General features: G+C 41.7%; 2 protein-coding genes across 2 annotated transcripts in view; one reads left to right on the forward strand and one right to left on the reverse strand.

The window, feature by feature from the left end:
* TMEM273 (transmembrane protein 273) overlaps window positions 1–19522 on the reverse strand; it is a 315916-nt gene that overhangs the window by 253046 nt on the left and 43348 nt on the right. The window lies entirely within an intron of this gene.
* The window catches only part of C10H10orf71 (chromosome 10 C10orf71 homolog), a 262233-nt gene continuing 250557 nt past the window's right edge, over window positions 7847–19522 (forward strand). Inside the window, exon 1 of the mRNA XM_068255298.1 lies at window positions 7847–8013. The gene's annotated coding sequence lies outside the window, so the exon portion shown is untranslated. The remainder of the gene's footprint in view (window positions 8014–19522) is intronic.

A 19522-nucleotide genomic window follows, 5' to 3' on the forward strand; every position in this document is an offset into this window, starting at 1 on the left:
TAACACCTGATCAGTGCCACAGGCTAATTGCCTCCATGCCACGCCGCATTGAAGCAGTCATTTCTGCAAAAGGAAGTATTGAGTGCATAACTGAACATAATTATTTGAAGGTTGACTTTTTTTGTTTTAAAAACACTTTTCTTTTATTGGTCGGATGAAATATGCTAATTTTTTTAGATAGGAATTTTGGGTTTTCAAGAGCTGTATGCCAAAATCATCAATATTAAAACAATAAAAGGCTTGAACTACTTCAGTTGTGTGTAATGAATCTAAAATATATGAAAGTCTGAATGTTTATCAGTACATTATAGTGTGAGAGAACGTGGAAAAGCCGCCGTGTCTGCTATTGAGGAGGCGGCTGTTTCCGCGTCCAATGCGGCGGTTTGCACGCGGACGCATACGTCTGGTGGCAGGGCAGAACGCGGAAAAGCCACCGCATGTGACAACAGTAAGGCGGCTGATTCCGAGTCCAGCGCGGCGGTTTGTGCGGAGCGGCGTGGGTCTGGTGTGGCTGGGTCTGTTAGTGCACACAGGCTTAGGAACACACGCGCGCGCGCTGAGAGGCGGAACTCTTATACTAAACAGGAGAAAGTCAGCTGATCACACTGATCAGCTGACGCCAGGGCAAGATTCTATTGGTTGATCATTTAGGGGTGGTGCTGGACAGCACTGCTCCATATATACTTGCTGCTGGCCAGTCTCAAGTTGTCTGCCGTTGCGATCACTACGTGGAAGCACTCAGACCTTAGTCAGATCTCACAGTGTGTTTGAACCAGGAGGACCTGGGAATTCACACTGAGCCAGAAACTTTGTATTATTGTTCCGCTTATGCTTAGACTAGTTCAAGGGTGTAGAGACCACGGACCTCACACCCAGATTAGGGAACTGTATTGTCATCTGTGTTATACTCCAGACTAGTTCCAGGGTGCTGAGACCACGGACCTCGCACCCAAGATTAGGGAACTGTATTGTCCTCTGTGTTATACTCCAGACTAGTTCCAGGGTGCTGAGACCACGGACCTCACACCCAAGATAGGGAACTGTATTATCATCTGTGTTATACTCCAGACTAGTTCCAGGATGCTGAGACCACGGACCTCGCACCTAAGACTAGGGAACTTGTGCAAATCATTCTGTTATACTTCAGACTAGTTCCGGGGTGTAGAGACCAAGGACCTCACACCCAGACTAGGCATTGTTTGATATCTGTTATGACTTATTGCTTTTCTGATTACTCCTCTGTCATCTGAATCGGTACCTCGCATTTCTGATACTCTGTTGCCAAACCCTGCTAGCCTTGGATACCGAATCAGCCTTCTGTCTATGTACTTTATCTGACCGTGTGTTGCCGACCTGGCTTGCCCGACCTCGAGAGCTATCTCTCCCATTAAGAGATAGTTCACCAGATCAGATAGTGACATCCACCTTCAGGTGTCACTCACCTTCTGATCCTTCCTACCTCCAGCCTGACTCCACCCCTTGAGGAGCCTCAGGCTGCTGGAAGGCTCTGTGTTCTTCAGAGCAGTATTCCCTTACTGCTTATGATCACCTGCTCAGCAGGTGCATTACTCAAAGTATTACTGTTACACCAAACACTCACATACCATAGGTGTCCAGAGGTTAGCAATATATCTGTATTATCGGTGATTCTGCAGATCATCAATAATCAGGTATATATCTGCATTCTTGGTGATACTGCAGATCACCAATAATCAGATTCTCTCTGCGTGCTGACACCATTCGTTACATACAGAAAATAATGAACTTATCACAATATGCTAATTTTTTTGAGAAGGACCTGTAGTATAGATAAGGATTTGGAAGGCTAAATCCTCCTTCTTTCCTTGTGGAAGAGAGTGTGGCAAAGGAAAGTCTTTTTTTTTCTCTTTTTCCAAATATATTGGAGAATCATAGCTCTGAGATCTTTGGTTGGGAGTGGGATTTGTAAAGTTCTGAAGTGGTATAGTATTTTAGGAAAGGTAACCATTTTAAAGGCTGCAATTTCACCGAAGATGGAGAATTGAAATTGATCCAGATGAGTGAGATCGGATTTAATTAAGTTTAGTAGTGGGGGAAAGTTAATTGTATGATATCCTTTGTATTTGCTGAAATTTTTATACCAAGATATGAAATGTAACAGGAGGCCCATGGGAAGGAGAAGTTAGCTGAGATTTTGTGTTTTAGTTCTTCTGAAATATGTATGCCTAAAAGCATAGATTTAAGTTCATTAACGGTATTTAGCAATACAGCTGAGAATGCTTGCAGGGTTTCCCAAGTGTGTCTAAGAGAGGAAAGGTGTTCAGTTAAAGTTAAAATAATATTGTCTGCAAATAAATTGACTTTATAAGATAAATAAAAGACTAGAACACAAATTTGTTCAATTAATTAAATTTATGGATACACTTAAAAAATTGTGAAACTGTACAAATAAGGCAGGCAGAGAGTAGTCAAAATCCAGGCAGAAGTCGGTGCAGGCGGCAGGCAGAGCATAGTCAAAATCCAGGCAGAAGTTGGTGCAGGCGGCAGGCAGAGAGTAGTCAAAATCCAGCCAGAAGTCGGTGCAGGCGGCAGGCAGAGAGAAGTGAAAATAGAGGCATAAGTCAGTGCAGGCGGCAACCTGAGAGTATTAAGAATCCAGGCAGACATCAGTGCAAGCAGAATATATATAATATATATGTATATACATATATATGTATACACATGTATATACATATATATGTGTATACATGTATATGTATATATGTATATACATATACAGTATATTCATACACGTTTATATGTATATATACATATGACTCACTCTTTTTCCTGCCTAAAAAAAATAAGTTGAGGTCCACTTTAAATATAGAGCCGTTCCCCGCCTCCAGTGATGTCATGCCGCCACCGCCGTCACTGCCGCTCCGATTGGCCAACGGGTCCCCGGAAGAGCAGTGGGGACATGGGGATTAGAGATGGCCCAAACGGTTCGCCGGCGCACGGTTCCAGGTGAGCTTCCGGTGGTTTGCGTTCGCCATGCAAGGCGAACTTTCCCGGAAGTTCGGTTCGCCCCCATAGTGAACCATTAGGGTCAACTTTGACCCTCTACATCACAGTCAGCAGGCACATTGTAGCCAATCAGGCTGCACTCTCTCCTGGAGCCACTCCCCCCCTTATATAAGGCAGACTTCACTGGCTATTACACTCACTTGTGTGCCTGCAATAGTGAGAGAAGGGACAGCTGCTGGCAGACTCTCATAGGGAAAGATTAGTTAGGCTGTTTTAGACTTGTTAGCTTGCTCCTGGCTGATTCCTATTGCTAAAATAGCACCCCACAACAGCTCTTTTGAGAGCTAATCTTGTTTTTGTGATCATTGTTTTTCTGTGTGTCCCACTGACACTTGTGTTGCATAGACAGCCTTGCTAATTCATACTGTGTGTGTGCCACTGCGAGGCCCAGCACATTTTGTGACTACCTGTGTGTGTGACAGGTGCACATTGTAATACCAAGTACTGCATATACCTACCTGTTGTGTTGAGTACCTACATGATTCCAAACATTTTTTACAAATCAATAACTGCAAAGTGGGGTGTGCGTAATTATTCAGCCCCCCTGAGTCAATACTTTGTAGAACCACCTTTTGCTGCAATTACAGCTGCCAGTCTTTTAGGGTATATGTCTCTACCAGCTTTGCACATCTAGAGACTGAAATCCTTGCCCATTCTTCTTTGCAAAACAGCTCCAGCTCAGTCAGATTAGATGGACAGCGTTTGTGAACAGCAGTTTTCAGATCTTGCCACATATTTTCGATTGGATTTAGATCTGGACTTTGACTGGGCCATTCTAACACATGGATATGTTTTGTTTTAAACCATTCCATTGTTGCCCTGTTTTTTATGTTTAGGATCGTTGTCCTGCTGGAAGGTGAACCTCCGCCCCAGTCTCAAGTCTTTTGCAGACTCCAAGAGGTTTTCTTCAAAGATTGCCCTGTACTTGGCTCCATCCATCTTCCCATCAACTCTGACCAGCTTTCCTGTCCCTGCTGAAGAGAAGCACCCCCAGAGCATGATGCTGCCACCACCATATTTGACAGTGTTCGTTTTCCGCCACACATAGCGTTTTGCATTTTGGCCCAAAAGTTCCATTTTGGTTTCATCTGACCAGAGCACCTTCTTCCACATGTTTGCTGTGTCCCCCACATGGCTTGTGGCAAACTGCAAACGGGACTTCTTATGCTTTTCTATTAACAATGGCTTTCTTCTTGCCACTCATCCATAAAGGCCAGTTTTGTGCAGTGCACGACTAATAGTTGTCCTATGGACAGATTCCCCCACCTGAGATGTAAATCTCTGCAGTTCGTCCAGAGTCACCATAGGCCTCTTGACTGCATTTCTGATCAGCGCTCTCCTTGTTCGGCCTGTGAGTTTAGGTGGACGGCCTTATCTTGGTAGGCTTACAGTTGTGCCATACTCCTTCCATTTCTGGATGATCGTTTGAACAGTGCTCCGTGGGAAGTTCAAGGCTTTGGAAATCTTTTTGTAAGCCTGCTTTAAATTCCTCAATAACTTTATCCCTGACCTGTCTGGTGTGTTCTTTGGACTTCATGGTGTTGTTGCTCCCAATATTCTCTTAGACAACCTCTGAGGCAGTCACAGAGCAGCTGTATCTGTACTAGAGATGTTGCGAACGGTTCCCGAACCGTTCGCCGGCGAAGATCTCTGAATCCATGGGCCTTGTACTACTTCTGGGTAGCTATGACCCGGAGTAGTACGCCTGCACTGGCCCGGCAGTGCGTGTCCTAGATCGCGCTCCTGTTGCCGGGCACTTTCTGCGCATGTGCGTGATGTCATGAGTGAGTACAAGGCCCAGAAAGCTTCGCCCGGCAAACGGTTCGGGCCATCTCTAATCTGTACTGACATTAGATTACACACAGGTGCACTCTATTTAGTCATTAGCACTCATCAGGCAATGTCTATGGGCAACTGACTGCACTCAGACCAAAGGGGGCTGAATAATTACGCACACCCCAGTTTGCAGTTATTGATTTGTAAAAAATGTTTAGAATCATGTATGATTTTTGTTTCACTTCTCACGTGTACACCACCTTGTATTGGTCTTTCATGTGGAATTCCAATAAAATAGATTCATGTTTGTGGTAGTAATATGACAAAATGTGGAAAACTTCAAGGGGGCCGAATACTTTTGTAAGCCACTGTATATACTGTATATACAGTATATATATGATTGGCCACTGGTTGGCTAATTTTACCACTTCCATGTGGTATGAGGGCCAACAGATTTACTGTGAATATATTGTGTAGGTAATCTCTCAAACTACATGGCAGTGGTAAAAATGGGCAGTCATTGGCCAATCAAAATTGAATGTGTGTACGCACTCTTAGCTGGAGGAAAGGGGGGGGGGGTTGAGGAGGGGAGTGGAATAATTGATGCTGTACTTGTCTTTAGTTACTGTCTAGAAAGGTGATTAATTTTAACCAGTTCACCACTGAGGGGTTTTTCCCTTTATGGACTATAGCAATTTTCACCTTTCGGCACTCCTTTCTTTCATTCACCAATAACTTTATCACTGCTTATCACAATGGTTGTTGTTTATTTGGCCACTAATTAGGCTTTTTTTTTTGGGGTGGTACGTTTTGCTAAGAATTCTTTTATTCTATCTGCATTTTAATGCAAATAAATAAAAAAAAAAACATTTATTTCTCAGTTTTCAGCCATGATGGTTTAAAATAATACATACTACTGTAATTAAAATCCATCTATTTTATTTGCCTATTTGTCCCAGTTTAAAGCATTTAAATGATGTCCCTATCACAATGTATGGTTATAATATTTTATTTTCAAATATAGGTGCATTGTTTCAGTTTTGCGTATGTCCCTAATTACAAGCACTTATTTGAAAAGATAACAGTAATATACCCTCATGACATACATTTTTAAAAAAGTTGAGTCCCTAAGGTAACTATGTATGTATTTTTTTTAAATGTCATATTTTTTTTTTGCATGCAAATTACTTTTTTGGTCACTATGGGAGAGTGGGGGAGGTAAGGGGTTAATTTTAATGGGAGATATATGTAATTTTTATATAAAAATGAATGTAGGTGTAATATTACTATTTGGCCACAAGATGTCCCCCCACTGATTCTTCCTGCACATACTGTTAGCATACAAACAGGAGGTCAGGGCCACATTGCATACATTTTTACACATTCCAGCTAGTGCAGGAATCAAAAATTTACGCGTTGCACCACTAACGCGTAAAAATGTATGCGTTAATGTTCCTGCACTAGCGGGAATGTGTAAAAATGTATGCAATGTGGCCCTGACCTCCGAGGTCAGAAAGCTCCCAGCGGGGGACTGGAGCAGCAGTGAGTGACTACGAGGGCACAGGATGGCTACATGGGGCTGGTTTTTTTTGCTTGGACCTTCCCTTTAAGCTTTGTAATCACCTCTGTTTCACAAGGTGCCTTTATACATACAGGTAGTGCCAAGTTTTTGTATTATAAAGTCCATCATCTTCTAAAAAAATGTGTTCCCTACCCAACAGCTAATACATGATTATTGATGTAATAAATCTTAATAGCTTGCAAATATCCCAAAAGCATGCAGATAAGTTAATTAGCTTTCCCCTAAAATTGGCCCTGGACTACACTGGACATATGATTATGGTAGGTTTTGGATTGTGAGCCCCTTTTAAGGACAGTTAGTGATACGATTATATATATATATATATTGCTGCAAAAGATGTTGGTGCTATTGAAAATACAATAATAATAATACTAACCCCATAATTTAGAAAAACAGAACAGATTTGTTAAGCACAATTGATACCTCAACAAAAGATTTGTCAGTGTCTGGCACAATACCGCCTGCTTAGTGTCTGAGAACAAAGCCTGTTCTAGATTGCTGTAAACAAACTCCTAGCACACCACGTGTTGCATCACTCACACTGTCACTCGGCCCTGTCATTGATGCAGCTCCAGATTTAGCCACTTCTCCATGCCACAATGACATCAGTTTTCTCTTTAATCTTTTCATGTTCAGCTCTATACAGCGTCTGTTATAAATAAACTTGCATCTACAGGCTTGATAAGATTCAGACATTCAGCTGGGTGTGTTTGGAGCACCCTCGGCCACAGTGTGTACATGTATGTATGTATGTGTATTTTTGAAAGGGAGAGGGATTTGTAAAGGTCTAGCTACACCATATTTTGCAAATACTTCCAGTTTCAGCTAATTCTAATTGTAGTATTAACATTAGATTGTAAGCCCAAATATTTGGGCTCAGACATTTCTTTAAATACATAGTGGATAATTTCCGGTATTCAGAATCTATTAATAAAAAAAAAGTGTTTATAGCATCCTAACTAGAAACTCTAAATGAATAATACTAAATGTAAAATTTCAACATAACACTTTTGACTTAATTAATTACTGATTCTGCATTATCTTGTCTTGACTCTGAAATGTAATTGTGTGTATATGTGTATGTGTGTGTGTGTGTCTGTGTGTGTGTGGGGGGGGGGGGGGGGGCAGTAAAGCAATATAGCTGTTAAGTTCATGGAGAAGATTCTCAGGCCATGTTGCCACAAGTTTTATTTACAGTTGTGAGTCTTAACATTGCTCATCGATTAAAACCAAGGGCAACTTTTCTACTCTGTCTATGACTGGGCCATGCGACTTGTCCGTTTACCTTCAGTGAATAGATAGAGTCTGAGAGTTTTATCACCACGAAAGAAGCTGCCCCAGACATAGCCAGGTATAAAAATAGACTTAGAGGCTGCAACCATCTGCTAGACACCCGACACTGCTGTAAGGTTGGATTTCTCCTTTTGCCTGGGAAAGAAGCACCCATTACTATGTTCACCTCCCCTAACTATAACTCCTGAGACTACAGGAACATTATTATTATTTATTATTATTGAAAGTAGTTACCTCTGTATAAAAAAACGGGAAAAAAAAACCTTTGTTGCCTAAAAAAGAGTCACCAGTGGATCTTTCACAGACATAGGAACAAGGTAAGATGCACGAGCTGTTATAAACCACGTGCACACAAGTAATGTGTCCTAGTTGCATATATTTATATACATAGCAGTAAAGGCAAGCAAGTATTATACGATTATAGGACACGTGTAGTGATATATGTAATACATAAACAGGATATATATATATTGTACAAAGTTGGCTTATTAAAGTCAGGGATGTGTGGGCTAATTCATTAAAATTTCCCTTATGTTTGATTTATACAGAGGAAGGAAAAACGAAATACTTTTGAAAGTGTTGCCAATTTTTTTCTCGAGGGGGAAATTACCCTCCTGAGTCTACAGTTGGATTAATTCCCAGGAATCAAAATGTTCCCATATTCATGTGACTCACGTTTTAAAATTATAGCTATTTTTATAGTCATGTGTATAGTTATATGCTTGTATATCTGTTCTCTGAACTGCAATCAGCTTTCAACTTTGCACTTGAAATAAATCTCCAGACATGTAATCAGTAAATTACTGATGTAGAGCTAAATTCCCTTGCTATAAGCCTGTATAAGTGAGGATACTACAATACAGATGCAATGCAGATGAGGTATTCGGACTTTTCCTGAACTATATGAACTATATACAGTACTTGTTCCAGAAACAAGTCAGCAATTACAGCTGCCAAGTTTGCTAATGGTTTACATTAAAACTATGAAAAATGATCTTCTCATGTTTTATAAAGGTGGTTTTATGATTTCATAGAACACATTTACTCACCCACTTCCATGGATAAATGTGACCTCAAAGGACAGTAAGGGCCATTTTTCACTTAATGCGTTAGTGTGCTTTAGTACACATTTTTCTGTAGCTGTGCATTGTGAAAAAGTTACATAGTTACATAGTTACATAGTTATTTTGGTTGAAAAAAGACATACGTCCATCGAGTTCAACCAGTATAAAGTACAACACCAACGTGCTCCCTCACATATCCCTGTTGATCCAGAGGAAGGCGAAAAAAGTGTTTAGTTAAAACACGTATAGTGGGAACTGAGCCATAGGAAAACATGGACATTACTTTGAAAATCAGTTTTCTTTCAGTTATAACTGAAAGCAACTGATTGAGTGTAAAAGGGGTCTTAATGTTCTGGGACAATCCAGCTGCTTTTAGACATCTATGTGTACTGATATGCACATCAGCATTAGCTCAACCATGCATTTGTGTTTATGCTTTTTTTTTGTAGAGGAAGCTAAGAAAATACAAATCACTAATGTTTACCATGGGAATACACTTTCTTATCGGTTTGGATACAGACTAATTACAGTGAATGCAATTTCATATCTCATGCTTAAGGTGGAACTCTAACAAAACATTAATTTTCATTTTGAACTGATGGCCCTCTCTTCAGTGGCAACACTGAAAAAGTATTTTCTCTGTGGACAAAGAAAGCAATATGAACTAAGCAGAGGTTCCAGTCCTTCTACTTAGTACTAAAATGTACATTTATTGATGGCTAAATTCCAGATGAAAGCACATTTTATATTTTTTCAACCAGCAGTGGTCAGAAAGTGAGAACAAAAATCTCTTTAATTGGGGCACAATAAGCATTAAAATACCACATATACACATTCTAACCCAACTCTCTTCTGCACCCGTATTTCATATTTTTCTGAAGTTACACCTTAAATACATTGAATGACCTATCAGTTTACTGGAACCAATATAACAAATAGTTACATTGTTGTCTGAATTTCTTAAAATGTGTGAAAATGAACAAAGAAAATATGCCCAGAAGCCCTCAGCCCAACTTCACAGACATGACCAAACAGAGATATTCATATAGCTTCCAGAGAAGATTAGGCACATATTGTACTGGGAAGCATGCATATTCACTACAGATATTGAGCAATTAGTCATAGGTTAGCAGATGTAGTCATTGTAGTGGCGGATGACTTTTAATTGACTGTTACATATTATGACATATTATTGTTCATTTTATTGTTGTTCCTGTTATTTAATAGTGTGCCATGGAATTCATGGGTCATCAACATCATAAGCTTATGATTTTGTTGGCTTAGACAGCTGCTTGACCCTTCTTTAGTTACACCATGAACCCAAATCACCTGAACACGTGTATTTAATTCAGACTTTTCTGGCCTTCATGGGACATTTCAAACTTAAAATAGTGTTTGTCTTTTTGACTATGAACACCACAGCAGCACCTGTTTGATATCTTAGCTGTCACATCAAAAACGCTGCCATCTCTGTACAGCACTGTGGCTGCATATCTGCTTGCAGAAATACATTACAAGGTATGCCATGTAGCATACCTTGTAATGTAGTTTGCTACACTTTCCATTGATGCACTGCTACTTGTCATTGGCAACTTGATCTTACAATGCTTTCAAAGCATACAAAGAACACCATTATGTGGCTATTAACTAGGGATGGGACGAATCCACAATTTCTTCGAATCCGAATACAAATCCGAATCTAAAAAGGTTCTCAAATATCTCGAACCTTTTGAATCCCGAATCTGCACATAAGAATTGTGCAATCTGTGGTATAATTGCCCACAGTATAGGTACCCAGGCATAGGTACCCACAGTATAGGTAGCAAGGTAAAGGTGCCTTCAGTACAGCTACAGCTAATATTTGTAGCTTTCAGTATAGGTAGCAAGGTATATGGGTCTTCAAAATAGGTAGCAAGGTGCATGTGCCTTCAGTATAGGTAGGTAGCTAGGTATAGGGGCCTTCAGTATAGGTAGCAGGGTATAGGGGCCTTCAGTATAGGTAGCAAGGTATATGTGCCTTCAGTATAGGTAGCAGGGTATAGAAGCCTTCAGTATAGGTAGTAAGGTACATGTGCCTTCAGTATAGGTAGGTAGGTATAGGGGCCTTCAGTATAGGTAGTAAGGTACATGTGCCTTCAGTATAGGTAGGTAGGTAGGTAAAGGGGCCTTCAGTATAGGTAGCAGGGTATAGGGCCTTAAGTATAGGTAGGTATTAGAGTTGGGCCGAACCTCCGATTTTAGGTTCGCGAACCTGGTTCGCGAACTTCCGCGGAAGGTTCGGTTCGCGTTAAAGTTCGCGAACCGCAATAGACTTCAATGGGGATGCGAACTTTGAAAAAAAAAATAATTATGCTGGCCACAAAAGTGATGGAAAAGATGTTTCAAGGGGTCTAACACCTGGAGGGGGGCATGGCGGAGTGGGATACATGCCAAAAGTCCCCGGGAAAAATCTGGATTTGACGCAAAGCAGCGTTTTAAGGGCAGAAATCACATTGAATGCTAAATGACAGGCCTAAAGTGCTTTAAAACATCTTGCATGTGTATACATCAATCAGGTAGTGTAATTAAGGTACTGCTTCACACTGACACACCAAACTCACCGTGTAATGCACTGAACACAACAGGTATGCAGTGGCGGGTTCACAGAACAGGTATGCAGTGGCAGGTTCACTGAACACAACAGGTATGCAGTGGCGGGTTCACTGAACAGGTATACAGTGGCGGGTTTACTGAACAGAACAGGTATGCAGTGGCGGGGTCACTAAACAGGTATACAGTGGCGGGTCCACTGAACAGAACAGGTATGCAGTGGCGGGTTCACTGAACACAACAGGTATGCAGTGGTGGGTTCACTGAACAGGTATGCAGTGGTGGGTTCACAGAACAGGTATGCAGTGGTGGGTTCACAGCACAGGTATGCAGTGGTGGGTTCACTGAACAGGTATACAGTGGCGGGTCCACTGAACAGAACAGGTATGCAGTGGCAGGTTCACTGAACAGAACAGGTATACAGTGGCGGGTTCACAGAACAGGTATGCAGTGGCAGGTTCACTAAACACAACAGGTATGCAGTGGTGGGTTCACTGAACAGGTATACAGTGGCGGGTCCACTGAACAGAACAGGTATGCAGTGGCGGGTTCACTGAACAGAACAGGTATACAGTGGCGGGTTCACAGAACAGGTATGCAGTGGCAGGTTCACTGAACACAACAGGTATGCAGTGGCGGGGTCACTAAACAGGTATACAGTGGCGGGTCCACTGAACAGAACAGGTATGCAGTGGCGGGTTCACTGAACACAACAGGTATGCAGTGGTGGGTTCACTGAACAGGTATGCAGTGGTGGGTTCACTGAACAGGTATGCAGTGGTGGGTTCACAGAACAGGTATGCAGTGGCAGGTTCACTGAACAGGTATGCAGTGGTGGGTTCACAGCACAGGTATGCAGTGGTGGGTTCACTGAACAGGTATGCAGTGGTGGGTTCACAGCACAGGTATGCAGTGGTGGGTTCACAGAACAGGTATGCAGTGGTGGGTTCACAGCACAGGTATGCAGTGGTGGGTTCACAGCACAGGTATGCAGTGGTGGGTTCACAGCACAGGTATGCAGTGGTGGGTTCACAGAACAGGTATGCAGCCAGACAGGAACAAGTTAAGCCTAACTAATCTTTCCCTGAGAGACAGTCTGCAGCAGCTCGCCCTACTCTCACTAACGCAGGCAGCACACGAGTGACCGTAATGGCCGCCGCTGCCTGCCTTATATAAGGGGGGGTGGGGCTCCAGGGGCTAGTGTAGCCTAATTGGCTACACTGGGCCTGCTGACTGTGATGTAGAGGGTCAAAGTTGACCCTCCATGTGCATTATGGGGCGAACCGAACTTCCGCAAAGGTTCGCCTGCGGGACGCGAACGCGAACCACTGAAGTTCGCATGGAACCGTTCTCAGGCGAACCGTTCGGCCCAACTCTAGTAGGTATGTAGGTAGGTAGGTGGGTAGGTATAGGGGCCTTCACGTAGGTAGGTAGGTATAGGGGCCTTCACGTAGGTAGGTAGGTAGGTATAGGGGCCTTTAGGTAGGTAGGTATAGGGGCCTTTCGGTAGGTAGGTAGGTAGGTAGGTAAAGGGGCCTTCAGGATAGGTAGGTAGGTAGGTAGGTATAGGGGCCTTCACGTAGGTAGGTAGGTATATGGGGCCTTCACGTAGGTAGGTAGGTATATTGGGCCTTCACATAGGTGGGTAGGTAGGTAGGTATAGGGGCCTTCACAAAGGTAGGTAGGTATAGGGGCCTCCTGCCTAAATAAGTATCCACTCACTTTTCCCATGGAGCGCAGAGCGGCAGACCTCTTTGTTACTGTTCCCTCTAGTGGCCGCACCGGCTTTTACTGATGACGTAATAGTAAAAGCCGGTCACTATGGGGAACCAGTAAGTCAGCGAGAGGTCTGCCGCTCTGCACTCCGCTCTTGATAGGTGAGCGGATACTATTTTAACATTTGAACCATGCGGGGGGCGAGCAGAGCAGGCGCGTGGGGGGGGGTTGGAGGAGGACGATGGCGTGCGGGGGGAGCGGCGGATGTGTGGGGACGCAGCTTCGGGATTCGGCAGATTTGGGGAGCAGTAAATGGCGTCGGGGTTTGAATCCACGAATCTCGAATATTTCCCAATATTTGAGGGATTCGTGGATTCGCCGGATTTGTCGTCCCATCCCTACTATTAACAAATAATGGTGTCACACATTCCCTTGTCCTTTGTCTCTTCACCTCTCACAGCTTTGCACATAGGTTTTCCAGCATCCAGGACTACACTTAAGAAGAGGGAAGCCTCTGGATCCTAAAGAGGCTTCCCATGGCAACCTCTGGTTGCCCGTCTCCAAGCATGGACTCCCCGCCGCCCAAGATTACCAACAAGGGCTGCCTGTATTATCATTTGGACATCAAGGAAAAGGGTGAAAGGTCATGGGATGTGTGTAGTGTTAGGAGGTGCAGATGCATAGTGATGTCTGCAGTGATGTAGCTGTGTACAGTAGTTGTTTGGTAGCATTATAAGATGGTTAGCAGGTGATTCTTTAATGTCTTTATTGTAAGCTTGAAAGGGCAGGGTCATCCTCCTAATATTTACTGTTTTTGTTGCAATACTTGTGCTGCTTGAGACTCTGCTGTACATTTTTTGGTTGTACTTATGTTCCCCTTGTCTTATTGTGCTTTGTAAAGCACTGTGGAATATGCTGGCACTATGTAAAAAAAAAAAAATAATAATAAAATAATAATAATGTCATATAGAGAGTTTAGGATTAACACCACTCAGATTCGTGCTTGTCACTAAGGGTGGCACGACTCTGTGCATGAATCAATTTAGTGGCGGTCAGGCTTAAAATCATCCCACAGTTTTATGCTATGTGGTATGTGTTTATTTCTGAGGTAAACTGGAAAGATACGTATGGAAATACATATGCGGTTTGGAGTGAACTTTCTTACTTTAGAACAGTCTAGGATTGCACACAAGAGCACATGCTCCATCACTTGACCTTTGTTTTTTTTCCCAGGGTACTGAAAGTCTGGACTGTGAACTGTGTGCTGTTTAATAGGTGGACTGGATATAAAGGGTCCCCTGAGGGAAAAAAAAGTGCACCTTGTCAGTTGTATTATATGACTACGACAATAGTGATGTTATTGATTTTAGCTTCAACAACATATGACAAAACCTGCATACATAAAGTTAAACTGCTCCAGTCCAGATCCAGCACAGTCAGATTACTAAACTGGATAACACATCGTATCCTTTCTCCTACTAAACATCATTCAGTCTACATTCTGAAGATCTCATCCTTCAATTTAAAATATTAAATGACTCAGTCAGAGCCGGGACAAGATCCTCCTGCTCCCAAGGCTGAGACACCAAAGTGCGCCCCACCATCCCTCCCACCCCAGCCGTCACACATTGACTGCTATTGGACTTAGAGGCAACTCAGGGTGTCCAAACCCCCCCTCCCCCCAACACTTTGATCTCTGGTTATCTTCCCAGATGAAAGGTAGGTTTTCCAAAGGATCCAAAGGAAAGCTTTAGAATAAGAATATGACGGGTTATAACCCACTTAGTAGGTATTGAAAAGAACCTCTGGAATGTGTAAGGAATCCGTAACTATGGTGCAAATCAGTGTGAATTTTCATGCATCAGTGGGATTTATGTTTGTTGTATTGGTTGGGGGTTTATTTATTTATTTTTAAATCTTGAATTTTTTTAAATTCAATTTTAAGTATAAAACAGAAGGATAACACACATAGCAATGTAACAGTATAAGAAATGTCATATAATTAGAGAGAAGACTCTAAATTCTCAAGCGGAGAGAGAATTGAGTCAGTCCATTATGAGACGTAAAGAACAATTAGAAAAAGGTAACTGGTATACATTGAGAACATCAATTAGGAGTACAGTACACTAGGCATATTAATTCCATCAAAAGGCAAAGTATGTAAAAGGGAGATTAAGAGAACAAGGGAGGTTAATAATTACAGCGTAAATACTAAACAGTGGCCATGATAGTGGTAGTAGGCCAATCTAAAGTCATTGCATAAAGGACTCTCTGGTTATCTTTTTTAAAACTGAGGGATTTTTCCATTTGTAAGTTAAAGGGGAACTGAAGAGAGAGGTATATGGAGGCTGTCATGTTTATTTCCTTTTAGACAATACCAGTTGCCTGGCAGCCCTGCTGATCCTCTGCCTCTAATACTATTAGCCATAGCCCCTGAACAAGCATGCAGCAGATCAGGTGTTTCAGTGGTTCAGACTTATAAGTCTGATCTGACTAGACTAGCTGCATGCTTGTTTCTGGTTTTAATCAGATACTACTACAGAGAAATAGACCAGCAGGGCTGCCAGGCAACTGGTATTGATTAAAAGGAAATAAACAGGACAGCCTCCATATACCTCTCTCTTCAGTTCCCCTTTAAAGTCAACTTGGCATTTTAACTGCGAGAGAGTAGGGGTGTTTGCAGTTCCCCAATTTATTTGGCAGTGATCAAGCATCTAGCTGCACAAAAAATATGTGATGTTATTAAACGAAATTTGGTGGGTATGGAGATGGTACCAATATGCAAAAGAGCCAGTTGAGGTTTCAAAGTAAATTGGAATTGTAAAATTTGACTTAGCGTCTGGGAAATTTAATTCCAGAAATTTTGGATTTGGGGACATTCCCATAAGATATGGAATAATGTACCAGGTTTTTTTCTTAGTATTTTCTAAAATACAACTTTTGCAGTATTTTATGATAGTTCTCTTTATGACTAATGCATGCGGAAAAATGATGGATTAGTTTTGGTAGCATTAATAATATCTGAGACTTCTATTGGATAATACGTCTTCTGACCAGGATTGTATGTACTTGGTTAACTGTTTTTGGCTGCCACCTATTAGCTCTTTATACCATAGTGAGATACCCCCTTTAGTTTTACTAGATGAAGCTAGGTAGGATACTATACGTGTAGAGACTGTAGGTAGTATAAATTTATTTTCTATGAGGAGGTGTTTAATGCGCAGGTACTTAAACAGCTCCCCAGTAGAAATTCCAAATGTATTCCTTAGGTCGGGAAATGCTAATAAGTTTAGAGAATCGGGAAAAAATAAATCTGTTATTAAGGAGAGACCAGCTGATTTTCAATTTTTCAAATTTAGGTCAGGAGTCATGAGGGAAAGCGAATTTATAGGAAGTCTCAGTAACGAGGTGTTAGAAGTGGATTTAGGGGTTTTAATAAAATGAATCCAAGCAAGAAAGGAAGCCTGGATAGTGGGGTAGGGAGATTTGTAAGTTTGAGCTTTAATTATCTGGAGAGTGAGAAGGTGCAAAAGGTTACATAGTACATCGTGTTCAACCAGAGAACAAAGTACAACACCAGCCTGCTCCCTCACATATCCCTGTTGATCCAGAGGAAGGCGAAAAACCCTTACAAGGCATGGTCCAATTAGCCCCAAAAGGGAAAAAATCCTTCCCGACTCCAGATGGCAATCAGATAAAATCCCTGGATCAACATCATTAGGCATTACCTAGTAATTGTAGCCATGGATGTCTTTCAACGCAAGGAAAGCATCTAAGCCCCTTTAAATGCAGGTATAGTGTTTGCCATAACTACTTCCTGTGGCAATGCTTTCCACATCTTAATCACTCTTACTGTAAAGAACCCTTTCCTAAATAAATGGCTAAAACGTTTTTCCTCCATGCGCAGATCATGTCCTCTAGTCCTTTGAGAAGGCCTAGGGACAAAAAAGCTCATCCGCCAAGCTTTTATATTGCCCTCTGATGTATTTATATATGTTAATTAGATCCCATCTACGGCGTCTTTTCTCTAGACTAAATAAACCCAGTTTATCTAACCTTTCTTGGTAAGTGAGACCTTCCATCCCACGTATCAATTTTGTTGCTCGTCTCTGCACCTGCTCCAAAACTGCAATATCTTTCCTGAAATCTTTTTGTAATGTGGTGCCCAGAACTGAATTCCATATTCCAGATGTGGCCTTACTAGAGAGTTAAACAGGGGCAATATTATGCTAGCATCTCAAATTTGTATTTCCCTTTAATGCAATCCCAAAATTGTGTTAGCTTTAGCTGCAGCGGCTTGGCAGTGAGTGCAATTATTTCACTTGTTGTCAATGAGTACTCCTAAGTCCTTCTCCAAGTTTGATGTCCCCAACTGTATCCCATTTATTTTGTATGGTGCTAGACCATTGGTACGACCAAAATGCATGACTTCACATTTTTCAACTTTGAATTTTACCTGCCATTTATGTGCCCATATAGCCATCCTATCCAGATCCTGTTGCAATATGTCCCTATCTTCCTGAGAGTTGATGATTCTGCCCAATTTTGTATCATCTGCAAAAATAGTAACACTGCTCACTACTCAATCTACTAGGTCATTAATAAATAAATTGAAGAGCACTGGACCCAGCTCCATTCAGCTGCTGACTTTGGGGAAAAGTCCTCCTGTGTAATACAAGCAACTATGGAAAGATGCATACCATTTTGAAGCTCTCTTTCTCCTCTTTCCAATGACACATAAACCGCTGCCCTACGCCTTTTAGTTTTTCGAAATTGCAGCTGCTGCAATTTTGATCGCGAAAATAGCGAACACTAAAAGGCGTAGGGCGGTGGTTTATATATCGTTGGAAAGAAGAGAAAGAGAGCTTCAAAATGGTATGCATCTTTCCATAGTTTCTGCACTGCTCGGAGTCCCTTTATATAATGGGAAAACGTGGGCTGTATGCCAATCCACTGGGACTCTGCCAATTGAAAGAGAGTCAAAAAGATAAGATAAAGGGGTTTATTTATAACTGGACTTAATTCCCTTAGGACCCGAGGATGTATGCCATCCGGGCCAGGTGCCTTATCTATTTTTCATTTTTTAAGTCTTGCCTTCACTTCTTCCTGCATTAAGTATTTAATATTACAGTTGGAAGATTGAGACTCTTCTGCCTCTGTAATTTGCAATAGTGATGTTTCCCTTGTGAAGACAGAAGCAAAGAAAGCATTTAATGACTCTGCCTTACCTTGGTCATCCACCATTGAGTTCCCCCCCTCATCCTTTAGGAGTCCAATACAGTCAACCTTTCTTTTTTTAGAGTTGATGTACTTCAATCTTGCAAGCCTAATTTCTTTTTTACAATTTTATAAATGTTTAATGCAGCCTCGGTCCCCTCCTGTTTTAGGACCTTATAGGCATTATTTTTCCTCTTCATCTCTAACCTTTCTATTCATCCATAGAGGCCTTTTTTTATTCCTAGATATTTTGTTTCCATATGAGATATACAGTACATACTACAATATTGATTGAGAGTAAGTTTAAAAGCTTGCCATGTCCCTTCAGTGTCCTGCCCTTGTAGTACATTATCCCAGTTCACCAAACTTAGTGCCTGCCTGAGTTGATTGAACGTTGCTTTTCTAAAATTCATAGTTTTAGTGGTCCCGCTGCTCCGTGGCCTGTCAGTCACCAGATCAAACGTTATCATGTTGTGATCACTATTTCCCAAATGTTCTTGAACCTGCACATTTGATACATTATCTGGTCTATTAGAAATCATCAGATCCAGTAACGCATTCCCCCTAGTTGGTTCCGTTACCATATGAGTCAAGTAATTGTCCTGTAGTGATGCCAGAAATCTGCTGCTTTTACCAGAATGGGTTGCCTCAGTACTCCAGTCAATTTCTGAAAAGTTGAAGTCACCCATAACTATGACCTCATTTTTACTTGCAGCTTTTTCAATCTGCTGTAGTAATCGCAGTTCTGCAGCTTCATGAATATGTGGTGGCCTGTAGCATACCCCAATAAGCAATTGGCAACAGTTATTTCCACGATAAATATTTACCCAAACAGACTCCACATCTTCACAATCTTCCTCCATCTCATCGTTCAGGACAGCTGTAAAAGAATTCTTAACAAAGAGACAAACCCCTCCACCTTTCTCCCATGTTCTATCCTTCCTAAACACATTGTATCCCTCTAAATTTGCTATCCAGTCATGGCTTTCATCCATCCATGTCTCGGTTATTCTCACAATGTCATAGCCTTTGTCAATCAGAATGAACTCTAGTTCGTCTATTTTATTTGCAAGGCTCCTAGCATTGGTTACCACGCACTTTATATTTTTACCACCACATTTACCAATTTTGTTTACATGAAATGGGCTACTTGAAGTTTTACCAACCTCCTTACTCTTTACACTGTCCCCACCCCCTCTCGACCCCCCATAATGTTAGGCTCCCACTGTCTTTTTACCTT

The sequence above is a fragment of the Hyperolius riggenbachi genome, chromosome 10, assembly GCF_040937935.1.
Source record: "Hyperolius riggenbachi isolate aHypRig1 chromosome 10, aHypRig1.pri, whole genome shotgun sequence".
Classification (NCBI taxonomy): domain Eukaryota; kingdom Metazoa; phylum Chordata; class Amphibia; order Anura; family Hyperoliidae; genus Hyperolius; species Hyperolius riggenbachi.